Source organism: Chrysemys picta, unplaced genomic scaffold, assembly GCF_011386835.1.
Source record: "Chrysemys picta bellii isolate R12L10 unplaced genomic scaffold, ASM1138683v2 scaf657, whole genome shotgun sequence".
NCBI lineage: Eukaryota > Metazoa > Chordata > Testudines > Emydidae > Chrysemys > Chrysemys picta.
This window is the reverse complement of record NW_027053364.1, coordinates 19,844-36,000: the sequence shown is the minus strand read 5'-3', so window position 1 is coordinate 36,000 and position 16,157 is coordinate 19,844. Positions and strand designations below refer to the sequence as shown.

Here is a 16,157-nt window from a genome sequence, read left to right as displayed (position 1 = left end):
ATGGACGCTCTGGATCCCAGCCCCACACATGCCGTTTCTACGAGGCACAGCATTCCATTCTAGGTGCGGCCACCACCACTACCACACCACTGTCCGTGGACTCTGACGATGGGGTATTGTCGACAGCCGCTTCCTCGGAGATGTTCGCGGACGGGGAAGATGAGGAAGGAGATGTGGAGGACGAGGCAGTCGACAGCGCTTTCAACGCTGATTTCCCCGACAGCCAGGGGAAATCACCCTCATGGAGATCCCCTACCAACCCTCCCAAGGTGGTAACCCAGACCGTGAATCAGGGGAAACATCAGTAGGTAAGTGTTTTAAACATTTATTTTGAACAGAATAGGAATGGTATCTTAACAATGGGTTTTTCATGATTAGTTTGCCCTAGGCGCTTTAGTTTCTAGTCCTTGCCAGTGCAGCTACTGGAAAATTCTGTCAATATGTCCGGGGATAGAGCAGAAATCCTCCTGGGACATCTCCACGAAGGTCTCCTGGAGGTATTGTGAAAGCCTTTGCATCAGGTTCCTGGGGAGAGCGGCCTCATTGCGTCCTCCATGGTAGAAAACTTTTCCGCGCCAGGCTAGCAGCAGGTACTCCGGGATCATTGCCTCGCAAAGCATGGCGGCATACGGCCCTGGTGCTTGCTGGCATTCACGCAGCATGCGGTCTTTCTCTGTCTCCGAAATCGTCATCAGAGTGATATCACTCACGTGACCTGCTTTGAATTAGGGGAATGTTAGTATTGGGACTGATTGTCTGTTCCTTTACATAACTGTAACCGGCGGTTTACAGCCATGCGGTGGAGGCGTGACAGGGGCAGCATGGAGGGATCTTTCCCAGGGACAGCCACGAGGGGGGTGGGACAGGGGCAGAGTTCACGCTGGCCGGGTTGCCGGCAGCAGGAACTGGCCAAGGCTAGGAGCATTGCTTGGAACGTGAAAGGAGGGCACTGCTATAAATTAAGCTTTAAGCAGCCAAAAGTCTACGGCTTACCATGTCCGCCTGCTAGCCGAATTCCGTTGTCCGGCCCCGCTTGTGTGATCTGTACAGCAAGACCCCAGGCACTCAATGGGAAGGCTGAAAATTCGACCTTGTACTGAGTGCGCATGTGATAGGTGCTGTGCATGGTCTTGTTCACAGAGAAAGACTATATTCATTGTTCGCAAAATTGTATCTTTCTGAGGAATTCACTCCCTTTTTCCCATCCCACAGCTGCGAGTGTCTCCCGAGCTACCCCGGCATCCCCCTCCCAGAGCCTCGCGCAGATCAGGCGACGAAAGAGAAGGATACGGGACGAGATGTTCTCAGAACTTATGGGCTGCTCCCGAGCCGAGGCGGCACAGCAGACCCAGTGGAGGGAGAACATGTCACAATACCAGTGATCACACAGCGAATGGGAGGACAGGTGGCGGCAGGAAAACCAGCAGGCAACTCAAACGCTGCTTGGACTAATGAGGGAGCAAACGCTCCGGCGTCTTGTAGATGTTCTGCAGGACCGGAGGCAGGAGGACAGAGCCCCGCTGCATTCTCTCTCTAACCGCCCTCCACCGCCACAAAGTCCCATCCCCCCCTCACCCAAAGTCCCAAGAAGGAGGGGCGGCAGGGGCCGTGAAAACAGTCACTCCACCCCTGCAGACTGCTCAAGTAACAGAAGGCTCTCATTCCCAAAGATTTTATAAGTCCTTTCCTTCGCTCCAAGCACCTCACCCAAGCCCCTGTCCCAGTTTCATCCCCTAACTGTGTAGTTCTTAATAAAAAATACGTTTCTGTTAATTACTGTTTCCATCATGTTCTTTTAGAGGAGAGTATCAGAGGGGTAGCCGTGTTAGTCTGAATCTGTAAAAAGCAACAGAGGGTCCTGTGGCACCTTTAAGACTAACAGAAGTATTGGGAGCATAAGCTTTCGTGGGTAAGAACCTCACTTTTTCAGATGCAAGTAATGCAAATCTCCAGAGGCAGGTATGAATCAGTATGGAGATAACGAGGTTAATTCAATCAGGGAGGGTGAGGTGCTCTGCTAGCAGTTGAGGTGTGAACACCAAGGGAGGAGAAACTGCTTCTGTAGTTGGATAGCCATTCACAGTCTTTGTTTCATCCCGATCTGATGGTGTCAAATTTGCAAATGAACTGGAGCTCAGCAGTTTCTCTTTGGAGTCTGGTACTGAAGACTCCAAGTCTTACCCACGAAAGCTTATGCTCCCAATACTTCTGTTAGTCTTAAAGGTGCCACAGGACCCTCTGTTGCTTTTTATAGGAGAGTGTGTTTGAAGGGAGGGAAGGGGGTTGGTAATTGGAGAGGACAGTCACCTTTACCAGGGTACAGACACGGGGGTCCATTACTTGCATCTGAAGAAGTGAGGTTCTTACCCACGAAAGCTTATGCTCCCAGTACTTCTGTTAGTCTTAAAGGTGCCACAGGACCCTCTGTTGCTTTTTACAGATTCAGACTAACACGGCTACCCCTCTGATACTTGACACCATGCAAGGCACTGCATTTAGCCGTATGGAATGGAAATCTATCAACCTCATGAAGAAACTTGCACAAATACAGACAGATATCTTCCGTTTCAAATGCAAACGGATGGACATCATACCAAATGGACTGAAGGTGAAAAATTCATTGCTATCTACATACTGCACAGACCACAGTGAGAGATTATGCCATACACTATCAAAGAAACTGAGGAACAAAGAAACTTCAACATTAAGTGGGTAAAGAAACGGGGGCAGGTGCAGCTTCTGTTTAAACAAACTTAATAGTCACATGTTACCCTGCTCACTCTGGAACCTAGCTTTCAAAGCTTCCCGGATGCACAGCGCGTCCCGCTGGGCTCTTCTAATCGTCCGGCTGTCTGGCTGGGCATAATCAGCAGCCAGGCGATTTGCCTCAACCTCCCACCCCGCCATAAATGTCTCCCCCTTGCTCTCACAGAGATTGTGGAGCACACAGCAAGCTGCAATAACAATGGGGATATTGGTTTCGCTGAGATCAGAGCGAGTCAGTAAGCTTCTCCATCTCCCCCCTTCAGACGTCCAAAAGCACACTCCACCACCATTCTGCACTTGCTCAGCCGGTAGTTGAAGAGTTCTTTTTCACTGTCCAGGGCGCCTGTATAGGGCTTCATGAGCCAGGTCATTAGCGGGTAGGCTGGGTCCCCGAGGATCACTATAGGCATCTCCACATCCCCAACAGTTATTTTGTGGTCTGGGAAGTAAATACCTTCCTGCAGCCGTCTAAACAGACCAGAGTTCCTGAAAACGCGAGCATCATGAACCTTGCCCGGCCATCCGACATTGATGTTGGTAAAACGTCCCCTATGGTCCACCAGTGCTTGCAGCACCATTGAAAAGTAGACCTTTCGGTTAATGTACTGGCTGGCCTGGTGGGCCGGTCCCAGGATAGGGATGTGAGTTCCATCTATAGCCCCACCGCAGTTTGGGAATCCCATCGCGGCGAAGCCATCTATGATCACCTGCACGTTTCCCAGGGTCACTACCTTTGAGAGCAGTAGCTCAACGATTGCGTTGGCTACTTGCATCACAGCAACCCCCACGGTAGATTTACCCACTCCAAAGTGATTCGCGACTGACCGGTAGCTGTCTGGCGTTGCAAGCTTCCAGAGGGCTATGGCCACTCGCTTCTGGACAGTCAGGGCTGCTCGCATCCGGGTGTCCTTGCGTTTCAGGGCAGGGGACAGCAACTCACAAAGTTCCAGGAAAGTTCCCTTACGCATCCGAAAGTTTCGCAGCCACTGTGATTCATCCCAGACCTGCAGCACTATGCGGTCCCACCAGTCTGTGCTTGTTTCCCGGGCCCAGAATCGCCATTCCACACCATCAACATGACCCATTGCCACCATGATGTCCACGGCACGGGGTCCCGTGCTTTGCGAGAGGTCTGTGCCCCTCTCAGACTTAATGTCCTCACTGCGCTGCCGTAGCCTCCTCGCCCGATTTCTCAGCATCTGCCTTTGAAAAAGGTGGATGATAAGGTGCGAGGTGTTGACAACGGCCATAACTGCAGCGATGATCGCAGCGGGCTCCATGCTCGCAGTGCTGTGGCATCCACGCTATCAATCACCAGAAAAGTGCGCGAACTGATCGCCCGCCGGCGCTTTCAGGGAGGGAGGGCGGGAGTGAGGGTTGAATGACGACAGTTACCCAAAACCACCCTAGACACATTTTTTGCCCCAGCAGGTATTGGGGGCTCGACCCAGAATTCCAATGGGCAGCGGGGACTGCGGGAACTGTGGGATAGCTGCCCACAGTGCACCGCTTCCAATGTCGACGCTTGCCCCGTTAGTGTGGACTCACAAAGTCGAATTACTGTCCTTAGTGTGGATACACACGTTTGACTTTGTAATATCGGTTCCACAAATTCGCTTTAAGTAAAATCGAACTACTCTCGTAGTGTAGACATACCCTCAGGGATCAGTTCTGGGTCTGGTTCTGTTCAATGGCTTCATCAAGGGTTTAGATAATGGCATAGAGAGTACACTTATTAAGATTGTGGTGATACTAAGCAGGAAGGGGTTGCAAATGCTTTGGAGGACAGGATTAAAATTCAAAATGATCTGGACAAACTGGAGAAACAATCTGAAGTAAATAGGATGAAATTCAATATGGACAAATGTAAATTACCCCACTTAGGAAGAAACCATCAATTGCACACATCAAAATTGGGAAATGACGCCTAGGAAGAAGTACCACAGAAAGGAATCTGGGGTCATAGTGGATCACAAGCTAAATATGAGTCAAGCGTGTAACACGGTTGCAAAAAAAGGCAACATCATTCTGGGATGATTAGCCCGAGTGTTGTAAGCAAGACACAAGGAGTAATTCTTCCTCTCTACTCTGTGCTGATTAGGCCTGAACTGGAGTATTGTGCCCAGGAAGGATGTGGACAAATTGGAGAAAGTCCACGGGAGAGCAATACGAATGATTCAAGATCTAGAAAACATGACCTATGAGGAAAGATCGAAAGAATTGGGTTTGTTTAGTCACAGAAGAGAAGACAGAGAGGGGACATGATAACAGTTTGCAAGTACATAAAAGGTTGTTACAAGGAGGAGGGGAAAAATTTTATTCATCAACTTCTGAGGACAGGACAAGAAGCAATGGGCTTAAATTGCAACAAGGGAGGTTCAGGTTGGACATTAGGGAAAAAAAATCTTGTCAGGATGGTTAAGCACTGGAATAAATTGCCTAGAGAGGTTGTGGAATCTCTCTCATTGGAGGTTTTAAGAACAGGTTAGTCAGGGATGGTCTATATCAGTGGTCTTAAAACATGCGGCCTGTGGGGCTAGTTCCTGCAGCCTGCAAAGCTCCCCGTGGCCCACTCCCCACCCCCTCCAGGCCAGGGGTGGGCAAACTATAGCCCCCGTGGCACCGCAAGCCCTGCGCCGCTCCCTGAAGCGGCCGGCACCACGTCCCTGTGGCGGCGGGGCGTGGGGGTGGGGGCAGAGGGCTCTGTGCGTTGCCCTCCCTTCCAGGCACCGCCCCTCCGCAGCGCCCATTGGCTGGGAACGGGGAACCAGGGCCAATGGGAGCTTCGGGGGAGGTATCTGGAGGAGCAGCAAGGCCAGTGCACGGAGCCCTGTGGCCCCTTCCCCAGGGGCCGCAGGCATGTGGTTCCGGCTGCTTCCCGGAGTGGCGCTGGGCCAGGGCAGGCAGGCAGGGAGCCTGTCCTGGCCCCGGAGCTGCTCTAGGTAAGTGGCGCTGGGCCGGAGCCCGCACCCCAAACCCCTCCTGCACCCCAACTCCCTTCCCTGAGCCCCCTGCCGCACCCTGCACCCATCCTGCACCCCAACTCCCTGCCCTGAGCCCTGGCCACACCCCGCACCCCTCCTGCACCCCTCCTGCACCCCCTGGGAGCAGGGAGGGGGTGGAGTTAGGGTGGGGACTTCAAGGAAAGGGGTTGGAATGGCGGCAGGGAAGGGGTGGGAAAGGCAGGGAAGGGGCGGGGCCTAATAGAAGGGGCAGAGTTGGGGCAGGGCTGGGGGCAGCAGGGGAGGGGTGTCAGTGATGCGGCCCTCAGGCCAATGCACTAGTCCTCATGTGGCCCTCGTGGTCATTTGAGTTTGAGATCCCTGGTCTAGATATTATCTAGTCCTGCCTTGAGTGCAGGGGACTGGACTAGATGTCCTCTCGAGGTCCCTTCCAGTTCTAGGATTCTATGGTACTAGAGCAATAGATGGAGATTTCCCGAAAAGTCTCATTGTAGACAAGGCCTATGAACAGGAGTGATGATCTCCTGTCAGTGGCTCCCGGCTAAAATCCACAAGCATATACTGATGGCTGTTCAGAGATGGTCACTTGAAAAGAGGCGATGGGTCTCTTGTCACTTACCCTGAGCTACAGCGTAGCCGTCTCCCGTCCTCCCTGCAGAGAGAAGGCAAATTTCAGTGAATGCCGCTCCCGAGATAGGAACCGACTCCGATCTGTGTGCACAGCTCAGAAACAGGACCCCTGGCGCCAGTAATGGACTCAAGGTCCCAGGCGCTCACGATCGGCAGGAGAGAAAGACACGAGACAGTTTCCAAAGATCTCAGTCCACTGGCTGCTGGGCTCGCTGGAAAACCGAGCCTCATATAAACTGTAACCCGCACCAAGGTTCTGGGTCTGGCCCTCCAGCAGCTCCCATGGGGGTCATTAGCTCAGTCCCGCAGTGGGACAGTCACACAGTACTGACACTGGCTCCTGTATTGCTGTTGGCCTTAGGTAGGTGTGCAGGGCCCGGCAAGTCCAGGAAATGCCCCCAACCCAGCCACTTTACCTGGGCATTGCTTTTTCCAGAAGAATACTCCGATTATAACACCAATCAGGACAGCTGCAGTGATAACTCCAGCCACAATGGGAATCAGACTATTATTTGGTTCTGAAATGGAATGGAGAGAATGAGCAATGGGGAAAAATCCCCCACTAAAACTCCCCTTTCATCCCAGTGCAGGGATCAGTCAGTCAGCTCCCCAGATAAGGGCTGAATCCTGCAACCATCCACCCCTTCCAATGCAGCCACCATGCACCTACCAGGCATTATACCCCACCACAGAAAGTCCTGGACACTAGACCCAGCCTCTACCACTTCAATTCATAATAAATATTTAGCACTTAAAATAGAAGACTTTTATAACATTAATCAATCTTCATAAACCTAATTATTAGAGAGAATTAATGTCAGTATCGTCCCTAAACGGGAAAGGGGGAACACTTGCTGAAGATCACACAGAGTCAGTGAAAGAGCCAGGAATAGACCCCAGGAATCCTGACTTCCAGCCCCTCCTCCCCTAACCCACCTGCCCCCACTCCCCTTCCAGAGACAGAACCCAGGAGTCCTGGCTCCCAGCCCCTAGCTCCCCCTTGACCACCCTGACTTTCATGACTAATGGAACACAGTCCCATTGTGTGATTCTGGTGACAAACTGGAAACTGACCTCAAAGCTCTGGATTTCCCTGCCATGAATATAGTTAGACACTATGCATGTTTTTTGAGGGGGCAGGAAGTGAAGAGGGGACAATAGAGATATTTTAATACTGTTCTTGGTTTATAGGAACCTGTTAAACCCCAAGTTCTGTATACACTTTAAGTTTCATTAATCAGCTTCTCCTGTTGTCTGAAAGATCCACATAATAATACAGCAAAAAGAAAAATATTTCTAAGAGAATAAGGAAATGTGGTTTATGACACAAAAATTGGCAGGGGACGTAGTAGCAGGATTATGATGTGAAACCATCTGTTGACTAGATTTCCAGTGCAGGCTGCCCTTTTAGAAATTGTTTGCACTTCCAAATGCTGCATTTTTCCACATCTCAATTAACCAAGCAAAAAGATGGGTAATAAATTCTCTCTCGACTTCCTTGTGCTAGGGGCATAGGAGACACTCCCCCGATGCAGAGCTCTAATCTGCCTCCTCGCTCCATTCCAAGGCCAGACCCTCTCTTCCAGCATCACTGCGCACAGAAACAAGCTGCTCCCAACATTAAACCTCTACCTCTGGCCACATGGGCCCATAAAGTCGTGTTTCTGAGAACCTGCTGAATCCTAGGACTAGAAGGGACCTCGAGAGCTTATCTAGTCCCGTCCCCTGCACTCATGGCAGGACCACGAGTGCATGAAGTTGAGAACGGGCTGGAAGCTGAAGCAAGACCAACTCTATCTGGAAATAAGGGGCAGATTTGAGCTTCTCCTGGGATGTGATGAATTCTCCATCCCTTGGAGACTACATCTGGAATGGAAATCTCTTTCTGAAGGATCAGTGCTAGTTTGCCCACAGATGACCAGACTGTGATTCCCCCCTGCCCTGGACTAGGCAGGAGTTCAGATCAGATGATTAGAATGGTCCCTTCAGGCCTTAATATCTCGTTGTTAATCTTCTCCCTTCAGAGACACTGTATTGCTGAGATGTATCCAACAGCCCCAGAGGCAGCAAACTGGAGAGCAAGACATGAGCCCCAGCTCTAGCACAAGAACTTGACTGCAGGGGGACAGAGCCAAAGAGGACAGGGCCTCACAGACCCTGAGGAAAGTCCAGCTTCAGCCTATAAATCCGAATGAGAATTTTTCAGGGGTTGAGTTTAATGGATTCCCCCTCTCCCACTAGGAAAACAGACAAACACACAAACTTCTTACCCCAGGAGACAGAGAGTGGCTCTAACAGGCTTTCATGCTCCACGTGACATGAATAATGGGCTTTGATCTTGGGATCAATCTCCATTGTCACCCAGGTCTGGTAGGTCCCATCCCCATTGGGTAGGATGCCTTCAGAGTAGGTCTCCTGCTGTCTGCTCTCCCCATTTTTCAGCCAGGTCACGGTGATGTCCCGGGGGTAGAATCCACTGACCTTACAGGAGAGGGTGGTGAGGCCGTCATGAGATGACCTGTCGCTCACTCTAGCTGTTGGACACACTGGGAAAAAGAAGAAACTCAAGTTAGGTGTTTTCAAGCTCTAATCCAGGCAGCATTTTCTAGAGCTTTGCAGCATGAAATTCTGAGACCCGAGCAGTGGGGGAGGATGAGAGTCCATGAGACAGAATCCCTCTGATGAGAGAGAACCACCATGTTAGAGGATTTCTGTGCCGAATTCACAGCATCAGCAACGGTGAATCCTGAATCCAGGTCCCTGACCTGGCCTCTGCTCCAAACCACAGAGACACAAATACCTTGACAGGTTTCACTAAACTCCAGATACAGGTGTCAATCACGTGCTAGGTTTGTACCCATCTCCTCTCAGTCCCTGGATTTGAAAGAGAGGAGAATCTTGCCCTGGCCAGGGAGCAAAAACTGGATTGAATAAACTGACCAATTAGAGATGGAAAGGGCCCATTAAGCAAAAAGTGCTAAATTGCCCCTCAAACGAGCTAATATGAATTGGCTAATTTCTTGTAGGTTGTTACCAAATCTATTTACCCCAATATTATGGATTTCAAAAGGAATTATGCTAATGTTGAAAAATCAGTTTCCCAGCCCCCTGGCACTGAAATACACATTACAATGCTGTGTATGGATTTTTCTTGTTGGCATTTGTAAAGATGGCAAAGGACAAGATAATGTTCTGCTGAGGTTTGTGAGAGAAATAAGCAACTAGTATAATTGTTGCAAAAAACTGGGTAGAAATTTCAAGTAACCTTGAACAGCAAGTGCAAACTGTTTGGGAAGGGAAAGATCAGGGTGTGTAATGATGCTAACTAATCTGGGAAATGTGTGTATATGGTAACAGACAAGGTACATAAACGGGTAATAGTGAGTTAACATTTTGAAGCAGACTGTCCTCCTGAGTTGGAGTGTTAAAGCATTTAACCTCTTCCCTTCTATGTTTGTGATTAATCTTTAACTAAAAAGCTGGTAATAAATTTGAGTGTGATTATCTGGTGTCTTATTGATAAAAGTATCGAAAAGTAAGTATGAAAGTGTTGCAGCAAAGGTAGGTCTTGAGGGGGAAAACTTTAAGGACAAGGGGAGCCTTCTTCCAGGTTAGTGTGGGGAGGGCAATTCCACATGTAGGGAATGGCATGGAAGGAAGCACATAAATGACTGTAGGAGAAGTTTGGCAACAAGGACAAAGCTACCATCATTGATGGAACACGGGCTGGGGGCAACACAAGAAATATGATGGTACAGACAGTGAATGGGGAAGAATTACATGGTGAATGAAGCTGGTGTCCATGGAAGTGGCACTTCCATAATTAAGCAGAGTGCTCTAACATGCACAAGTACAGATTGCCTTGATAACGGCTGTGTCACATCAGAGGAAGAGGTAGAATTTGTGATGTGAAGTTGCGCTCATTTGGTCAAGTGGCTCTGGAGATGCAGCTTCTCTACAGTGAACTGCTTTTAACATTTTCAATTTCTTATCTTTTTTTCCAGCAGAACTGATGGGGAAGGGGTTGTTTCCCCACCTATCCCTGGTGCAAGGGTCGCTGAATATCCCCCTACCCACCTGCTCCAGTTTGGAACTGGGGCTGGGGAATGGAGATGTAGCCAGTAGTGTCCCCCTAGGTGGGGCTTGTCCCCCGCCTTACCTTTCCTCTGTAGAGTCTCCTTCCCGTACTCTAGAGCACTCCTTAGCCAGGAAATACAATTCCCCTCCACGTAGCGTTTCCACTGCTGGTTGTCATTTACTTCAGCCTCCCATCTCCTCTTGGTGATCTGAGCCCCAATATCTGCTGCTACCCAAGTCATGGTCTCCTTATCGAAGGTAAGAAAGTCTCGTCCGTCATATGAATCCTGGTAAAACCCCTGAATGCTGTTGTCTTCCCGGAGATCACAGCCGTATATCGTCTGGATGATGTGAAACCCTGAAACACAGCTGAGGGTCAGAAGCAGTCTCTCTCTGAAAATCTCACCAAGACCCCACTGCAGGTAGCCCAGTGGTTCTTCTTCTTGCTACTGGGCCCTCCCTCCCCTGAGAAATGGGGTTCCCACTTATGCTGTTGGGTCCTACACCCTCCCAGCTCCTTTCAGGGGGGAACCCAAACCCGCAGGGGGCACCCTCTCCATCTGTTGGGTCTTGTACACTAAAGAGCCCCCACTGCAGAGAGCTCACAACCTTCAAGGAGTACCTCACTGCTGCTTGTTCTTGTATGTTCCCTGCAGGAGGAGCAGGGTGGCACAATCCCAAAGGGAGTACTCCGGATATTGCAGGGATCTATCCCCTCCAGCTCTCTTCTGCTCTCTGAGGATCCCCCCAGTTCTCGCAGTCAGGGTCATTCTGGAGAAGAGAGGGAGTTCAGGGTGTCTGTACCCCACTCTCTTCTGCTCTGGTTGTATTATCTTTGCAGGGTCCTCAGGATCACTTGGTCCCCCACCTCCGTCCTTGACAGTACCCCCATTCCCCTGTGAGGAGGGGGTACAGGTCTGTCCCCCACACTAACCTCTGCTCTGGTTTAATGACCTCACAGAATGCCCAGGGTCACTCTGTTTCCCTGCCCCATCTTCTCCGTGCCCCCAACTCAGTCTAGGAATGGCAAAGAACCAACTTCATATGCTTGGCCTCTTTTTCACATGGCCACCGTCTCAAGGTGATTCCCTGTGAGGATCAGGCCACTGACGGCCCTTAGTTCAGCTAGCCACCATTTTCCTACAGCCAGGCTAATCTTCACAACGGCCCCCATCTCGCACACAACCAAGAGCAGACTCAGTTAATGGAGCCACCCCTGGGCTGATAGGAGGCAGGGAGGGAGACTGGGGGGGAGGGAAGGGGGATGGGGACAGTAAGGAGAATTTAGGGGAGCGGGAGAGAGGCTGTGGTGAACAGAGAACACTGCGGGGATCACGAGGAAGACTGAAACGTGGGGAAAGGATCAGACCCTTAGCTTGGCAAACTGGGTAGAATGTTGGGGCACAAAAATAACTCACACAGGGTCCCAAATATTTTCACCCCTCCCTCACCCTGCATTAGATACATCGAGGTAAATGCCAAGAGTTTCAGCAATGACTAGTGATTTTGGGTGCCTAACTGAGACCCTTTAAAGGGGCCTGATCAGAAAGTGGGAGCACCCGGCCTCTGAACATCAGACACCCAAAAATCACTAATCACTTGTGGAAAACATTAAAAGTAACAACAGCTACAGAAAGGTTAGTAACCATTTTTTCTTCTTCAACTGTTTGCACATGTCCCTTCCACGTTCGGGGACTCCCAAGCAATACCATAAGAGGTGGGCTCGGAGTTCATGGACACATGGATTACAATACTGCCCAACCAAAACCAGTGGCATCTCTCACTGAGTGGGTAATGGCGTAGTTGGAAGAAAAAGTATGTATTGACGCCCAGGTCGCTGCTCTGCAAATGTCCTGGATCAGGCCTGGGCCATGAACGCCACTGAGGAAGCTTGTGCTCTCACAGAATGGGCCGCAAGGAAGGCAGGTGGTGGGACACCTGCCTGCTCGTAGCACATGTGAATGCACAATGTAATCCACAATGAAATTCTCTGAGCCACAAGGGGTAGGGTTTTCATCCTATCAGAGCGGTGTGGATTTATGGATCAGCTTAGGACACCTGCCTAACATCCAGAGGGTGGAGATGTCATTCCTCCCTATTCTTGTGCGGCTTGAGGAAGGGAATGGGCAGGAAAATACCCTGATTACTATGAAACTCCAAGATTACCTTTGGGAGGAACACGGGGTGGGGGCAACGTTGTACCTTGTTGCAGTAGCGTAGCCGGGTTGGGGGGGAGCAGGGGGAGCGGCCGCTCCCCCACTGAGCAGAAGCTGTGCCTTTTTTGTGCTCCGACGCCTTTTGCTCCTGCGCTACTGCCGGAGTGGAGCATTTTTTTTGCTCCCAGCGCCTTTTTTTCTCCCGACACTTTTTGCTCCCGGTGCCTTTTTTTTAGCTCCGCTCCCCGTGCTCTTAACCTGGCTACGCCACTGCCTTGTCGTTAAAGAACACTGTATATGGAGGTTTTGACATAAGAGCTCTAATCTCCAAGACCCTCCTGACTGAGGTAATTGCTACCAGAAAGGCGACCTTCTAGGAAAGGTCCAACAGAGGGCACAATGCTAGAGGCTCAAAGGGAGGCCCCGTGAGCTCTGACAGGACCAGGTTTAAGTCTCCCAGGGGGATGTTGTCAAGGCTGATTCCCCACTCTGGCATTTCGAGTGCAGAAGGTGGGAGCCTGCAAGGACTCGAAAAATTAATACTGGCCACTCCAGCCTGGTAATGCTGCCACCACCCAAGTGAAAATCTGCCTTTTGCCAATCCAGAAGAACTCTCTTGGGAAGTTTTTCTGGGGCCCCTCGGCTTTTCCACCCCTTCTTTGGGAAAGCCAAGAAAGGAAACAAAAGAAAAGGAGAACCCAGCGGTTGTATTAGCTGATTAATATATGCACAACCTCTTTACCTCATAAGACACAGAAATCCAGTCATGTTCTTACAAAAAGGAAATTTTATTTAAAAACAAGAAAGAAAACACCCTTGGAAAACTTAGGTTATTGCTAGATCTTAAAAGAGCAACTGCAAGGATTAATCACCAAGAGTAGCTTTCTTGGGATCCAGTTTAAAGGTTACAACAAAACAAAAGCACGTGGGGTTAGCACACAGGAATCCACAAGCCATAAAAAGAGATCGGCCTAATGGTGTCTACCTGAACATTTCTTGTTCTACTTCTGTCATAAATATAAAGGGACGGGGGAGAGGGTCTGATGCAGTGCTATAAAATCCTCTTACCAGTAAAGGGTTAAGAAATTCAGGTAGCCAGACTGACACCTGACCTGGCTGGCATCTGACTAACAAGGGGACAAGATACTTTCAAATCTTGGGAGGGGGGGAAGACTTTGTGTGTGGCGCTTTGTCTGAGTCAGAGTGATCTTGGGAGACAAGAAGTACCTGCAGAAAATCAATCTCCTCACCAAACCTCACTTTTCTAAAGTAAGTTTAGTCAGCATTGCGAGTAGGTTTCTGTTTGTTTTGCTTGGTGAGCTTTCCCTGTGTTAGAGGGAAGGGTTATTCCTGTTTTTTCTGTAACTTTAAGGTTTTGTCCAGAGGGGGGAATCCCTCTGAGTTTAGAAATTGAGTACCCTGTAAAATAGTTACCATCCTGATTTTACAGAGATGATTTTACCTTCTTTGTTTTAATAAAATCCTTCTCTTAAGAACCTGACTGTTTTCTATGGTTTTAAAACCTCGGGAGTCGGTTTTTAGATCACGGTGTAACCAATTGGTTAGGAGATTATTCTCAAGCTTCCCAGGAAAGGGGGTGTACGGGCTTGAGAGGGTATTTTGGGGGGAAGGGGAACTTCAAGTGGTTCCTTTCCTGGATTCCTGTTTAAAACACTTTATGGTGGCAGTGAGAGAAGCATTTCTCAGGGTGCAGGGAATTTTGTACCTTGGGGGTTTTAACCTAAGCTGGTAGAAAAAGCTTAGGAGCTCTTCATGCGGGTCCCCACGTCTTTACCCTAGAGTTTAGAGTGGGGAGGGAACCCTGACAACTTCCATATGGGTGGTTCCAAATGAGTAGTTTCTAGGTATGATCCTGATGATTTTTCATACCTGGCCCAGAGCTTTTTACGGCATAAGTACTGCCCTGTCCCTCTGCAGCCAAGAGAACAAAAGACCCACACACCCAGCACTTTTTCCCACTTTGAGAGGGTACAGCTTCCTTACTGGTTCCCCTGGTCAGGTGCCAATTCATTTTAAGCTTACCTCTTAACTCTTTACAGGGAAGGCAGTTAGGGTACAGCTGCTAAGGAGGATTCTATAGCTACTGAATGGTTGGGGTGCTACCCCCACTCATTTATCACAGATGGGTTCCCAGATTTGTGGGTACAGCCTTTCAAAGCCCTCAAGGAAGGGAATGGACATTTCATGTGAAAAACCTGACTGACCACCCAGCAGGGGTAGAATGCGGAGATCGCTCCTAGGTGTACCTTAACAGATGAAATCGCTAGACCTGGTTGTTCCCAGACGGTTCTGGAGTATCTGCTTCATCTGAAGGATGACTCAGTGGGTGAGGAGGCAGGGGTGCCGGAACAGGGGGACCAAGGGGCCATGGCCCTGCCACTTTAGCAGCAGGTGAGAGTGGGGGGAGGGGAAGGGGAGGAGTGGGCAGAGCCTGAGAAGAAGTGAAGCGGGGGGAGGGGAATTGGGGAAGAGGCGGAGTCACAGTTTCAGCACCGGTAGCCCCCCCCACACTCATAGGGAGATTCTGGCACCCCGGTGAGAGGCCTTGCAGGGTAGACCAAATGGAGAAACGCTTCCACTTGGCAAGGTAAGTAGCTCTGGTAATTGGATTCCTACTGCCTAGCAAGACCTAGCAGACCTGCTCCGAACAGGCCAGTTCTGCAGGTTTAAACATGGACCTGTCAGGCAGATGGAGCATTTGGCCGCGAACTTGCGAGATCAGGTCCAGAAGGGGAGGGAGCGGCATTGGAGTTGCTACTGACAGGTCTAGAAATAAGCCAAACTAGTGCTGATGTGGCCAGGTTGAGGCTATGAGAATAACCTTCGCTCTTGATCTTCAGCAAGATCTTGTGCACAAAAGGAATTGGGGGGAGAGGGGGAAGGGGAAAGGTGCAGAACAGGTGATTTCTCCAAGGGAGTAAGACAACATCTGTGAGTGAGCCCGGGTTGCAGTCACGCAGACAGCAGAACGGCTGACATTTCCTGTTCTGTCTGGTCATGAACAGGTCTACGAGGGGAGTACCCACCACTGGAAAATGGTCCTTGCTATGTTGGGGCATAGGGACCATTCATAGTGAGAAGATCTGAGTTGCCAGCTTGTTCTGGGCTCCCAAAAGGGGAGAAGCTTTGAGGTGGATTGAGTGCTTTATGAAGAACTCCCACAAGCAAATGGCCTCCTGACACAGTGGGGAGAAGAGCGGGCCGCTCTCTGCCTGTTGATGTAAAACATGGCTGCCATATGGTCTGTAAGAACTTGCACCACCTTGCTTGCAATGGTGGGTAACAACACCTGACATGCTAGGCCAACCGCTCTGAGCTCTCTGACGTTTATCCATAGCAAGTGTTGCTGCCGGGACCACTGACCTTGTGTCGTGAGGTGCCGAAGATGGGCAGGCACTGTGAGCACCGAGTCCAAATGATGGCTGTTTGGCCGGTACACTGAGGCCAGCCAAGCCTGTAGGGGTCTGAGGTGCAACCTCGCATACCACACCTCGTATAGGCACGCGACCATGCGACCCAACAGCCTGAGTGGGCCTTGACCTGT

At 50.2% G+C, this 16,157-nt stretch overlaps 1 pseudogene; it reads right to left on the bottom strand.

Moving 5' to 3' along the window:
• Positions 1-309: 309 nt before the first annotated feature.
• The window catches only part of LOC135979111 (class I histocompatibility antigen, F10 alpha chain-like), a 28,387-nt pseudogene continuing 12,539 nt past the window's right edge, over positions 310-16,157 (bottom strand).